We start from the raw sequence: 4,021 nt of genomic DNA on the forward strand, positions 1-4,021 counted from the left end.
TCAGCCAGCATCATGCAGCTGACCGGATACATCACAGGACTGTTCTTCTTGCCTCTCCTCGTGGTGCCACTCTGCCACTCTGTCGCCCACTGCATCATGGAGCCGCTGCTGCTGCCCCCTTTGGCTGAACCACAGCAACACTAGGAGACTTAAATTTGGGAAGATAAAGGCCAAACTTGTTTTCAATGCCAGCAAAAGTGGCTGTGGCAAGTCTGTATCCGCCGATGTGATCAGGATTGGCAGGAGGAAGGTCTGCGATGCGTGACTTGGGTGTTGGTTCTGAGCCAGAGGGCTTGAGGCCTCCAAAATCGATGTAAAACCACCGCTGGAGAAGTTCATAGGTGACCAAAGTAACCCCAAACTGGGGTGAGGATCGAAACACTCGAGCTGCAGTCCCCTTCCAAAATGCTGAGGGCCCTTCTTCCCGGAGGATCTTTCTGAAACAGTCAATGACACCACTGTATGTTGTCTGGCCAGCGCAAGCGGCCACTTACAGTCTTGTCTTGATGACATCAGCAGGGGTCACCAAAGAAGCAGCAGGCACACCTGCCATAGCTCCAGCTGCCAGGAGATTTATACCTCCCACGTGTCCATTTTCATCAGCGAGAAGGAGTTTGCAATGAGCATAAACAGGAATAGATTGCAGAGAAGGGAATGTCTCGGAGGAAACACGCTTTGGCACCCTTATACAAACCGAAAAGCCCCAAGTCCCGGAGCACATTCAGCGCACTGACTCTGGGTCCTGCGGTGATCTCTCCAGCCACTTGTAGGCGAATCTTCACAATCTCCAGTGGGTTGGTAAAGATGACCTGGGAGCCTCCAGCACAGCCTCCAGCAAGAATCTCTGCTGGAAGTGGAATAGAGCCAACTCTTTTCATAAATTTATCTCGGACAAAATCATTAACAGTCAGTTTAATGGCCTTTTCTGGAGCAACCCCAATGAGCTGTGGTATCAGACCCCTGTAGAGTCCAAAGAAGCCCTCGTAACGCAAGACTTTCTTAAAACAGTCAAAGCTATTTTTGTACATGAGCTCCCCGACCACGGAACCGGTGCCGCGCTGGTTCTGCATCCGGGTCTTCACCAGATCGATCGGATACACGGCGGTGGCTCCCACAGCTCCAGCAATGGAGCCCAGAGTGAATCTGTAAGCAGATTCGGCAATCTGGAGCCAGACGGGTCTGCCTAACCCATGAGACTGCTGTCTCTGAAGTTCTGCCAAGTTGTAAGGTAAGGCCCCCTCCGCCAGTGGGGCTATTCTCTCGATATCTGCCAAAGTCAAGCGCCCTGAAGCATTATACAGATCTGCAAGCTGGTAGAGGATATCGATTTCCAGTGGGGTGACTTGGCCATAGCGTATGGCACTCTGAGCAAATTCCTCTTTGGTGACTTCAATATCTTTCCTTGTTCCAGCTAAAGTACTATATATCTTCCGAACAAGTTCCATGTTATTCAGTAAGGAGTTAAATGCATTGAAGTAGGAGAAGCTAACTTGGTGGGAAATACTTCCTCCAGCAGCTGAAACTAAGTTCTCCTCCACAAAAGGAGTAAGCATGTGAGACCGAATGGTAACCATGATGTCACTGAAATCCAGACCAGAAATCATGCCACTTTTGCCTTTGTCCTTTAGAGCAAAGGCCTGTCTTGCATGTTCCAACTGCAGCTCCTGCAGGAATTGTGTGAATTCTGTGTAGTTAAGATGCTTCTTCCGATTATGTCCAAAATGCAGCCGGATAAATTCACAGTCCCAGTTAAAAGGGATATGATGGTGAATGATTGTCTGTCCAAAAATTTCCTTGACATTTTCAAATGTCACTTCTCCATTTCCACTCTTGTCAAACAATTGGAAAGCCACTATGAACATGGAATCTGGAGCACATAAAACAGATTCAAAAGCCAAAAACTCTTGATAGGAGATCAACCCATCCTTGGTTTGATCAGCTACTCCTGCCAAGAGCTGCACGATCTTCGGGTTACTATTGGGATCATTGTATAGTCCAAGATAGCGTTGCACAAAGTCTTCTGGAATCATATAATGTTCCCCATCAACCTCAGTACTCGCATACTGTAGGAATATGTTTCTTAACTCATGAGGATCACCTTGCTTGGTCGTCTGCACCTTGACTGCCATGCTGTGCTCGGAAGCCGGGGTGCATTTATTTTTATTAACACAAAATTTTAGCTTTGTGTTCTTATTAAAAATTGAAATTTAATATCTAAAATTTAGCAAAGAGATGGTCTAATTAAGAGAATGAGATACTTTTTTTTTTTTAATTTTATTTATTTATTTATTTATTTGTGTGTGACTGTGTGTGGCCAGCTCAGCCCACCAGGGGGCGGGGCTGGCTGGCATGTGGTGCTGGGGGGATTGAACCAGCGGTCCCTGTGCTTTGCTAAGCTTGTTCTAAATAGGTGCTTTAGACCACTGAGCCATCTCACCAGCCCCAAGATACTTTTAATGTTGTACTGCACCCCTCCTCTGCATATTTGAATCTGCAGCATCATATTTATTGTGATGAATTCATGAAAACAAGAGCAAGGATATATATATATTCAAGGATATACATATTCATTTCTAACCTTGTGAGGGCCTCTGCTAAAATCAAGTAATGATTTTAGCAGAGGCCCTCACAAGGTTGGAAATGCACTCAGGTGCCTTTTTCAGAGAAGGCCAAAAGGGCCAGGGAGATGGCTCAGTGGAATAAGTGCTTCCCTGGCAAGCGCAAGGGGCTGAGTTTAATCCCCGGTTCTGCCAAAAACAAAAACAGAGAAGGCCAAAAGCTGTTCAGTGGAACATTGTCCCCGTGAGCTGGTGGTCAGCAAACTCAAGAGGAATCCCAGCTAAGAATCACTGCCACAATTACAGATTGTTGATTCAGGGAATATCCAATCATTTAGTGTTAATTAATGTTAACTATTTTTTGTATAGAGATAGATTTGTATTGGACGTTTCTCTTTTAAAAAATTGTGTTTTTGTAGACTCAAAGTCTTAAACACCAAAACACAACTACAGCAAAAAAAAAAAAAAAAAAAAAAACAAAGAGCTGTTTAGAGGGAAACCTTTCTAAACAATGGGAAGAAACAGTAATTACAGACTAGCTTTCCTGTGAAATTGTCTTTCTGTTCTAGTCTGTTAGAAATATCTTGAGATTAGGAAACAACAGGTATGTATGTAAAACTAGATTACAATATTATAGACATAAACTCCTACTAACCTATTTCCCTTATCTGTTCATTGCATATCACAGTTCCTGGATAACCTCCCTTCTGGGGTGACTTTGAAATGATAAGATATAAAGCATAAAAACTCCCTTAACAAAGTATAATGCACTATGCAAAAGTAAACTTCTACTAAACAAATAAAGCCAGAGTTCTTTAAGGATCTGTATAACAACGTGCCCCCTTCCCAGCCTTGGCAGACAGACAGACTCTGGACCCTGGCAACACAGAAGGGAGGGGCACAGGGGACCCCAGGGCCTGGCACTGGCCAATGCAGGCCCCAAGCCTCGTGGGACTCACATGGGAGGTGGAAGGAGAGAGCCTTCACACACCCTGACCCCTTGCTGCCACCACGAGTCTAGCTCTCCCTCAATCTGTACAGGAGCAGAAGGGAGAGGCCAAGCTACCAGATCCTAGGCAGCTCTGGAGGCTGACTTGGATGATGACAACAGCAACAAGGGCACAAGGTCTGTATTTTGTGGTGGGAAGCCACATTTGGTAGATGTAGCCTTCACAGGGGAAGCGTTTGGTAGAGAAGGGATTTAGTTCAGTGGTTTGCTTCAGCTGTTGCCTCTGCCTGCATCTACCAGGAATTAGTGGTCAAGGGCTGACCAAATAGCTCACAGAGTAAAGCACCTGCAAGCAGGAACAGAAGCCAAGGGTTTGATCCCTGGGCCTGCTGTGCTGGTTCCACCCCCAGGGCCCATTCAGATAGCAACTGAGACTGGACATGGTGGTACACACCTGTAATCCCAGCTCTTGGGAGGCTGTAAGCAGACAGATCACTACTAGTCCAATCTAGTA

General features: G+C 45.8%; 1 pseudogene across 1 annotated transcript; it reads right to left on the reverse strand.

Moving 5' to 3' along the window:
- Window positions 1–2,143, reverse strand: LOC101585886 (annotated as a pseudogene). Its single transcript, XR_192705.2, has one exon. The product of XR_192705.2 is annotated as a calcium-binding mitochondrial carrier protein Aralar1 pseudogene (transcript).
- Between the last annotated feature and the right edge of the window lie 1,878 nt (window positions 2,144–4,021).

The sequence above is a fragment of the Octodon degus genome, unplaced genomic scaffold (assembly GCF_000260255.1).
Source record: "Octodon degus isolate 3935 unplaced genomic scaffold, OctDeg1.0 scaffold00107, whole genome shotgun sequence".
Classification (NCBI taxonomy): Eukaryota; Metazoa; Chordata; class Mammalia; order Rodentia; family Octodontidae; genus Octodon; species Octodon degus.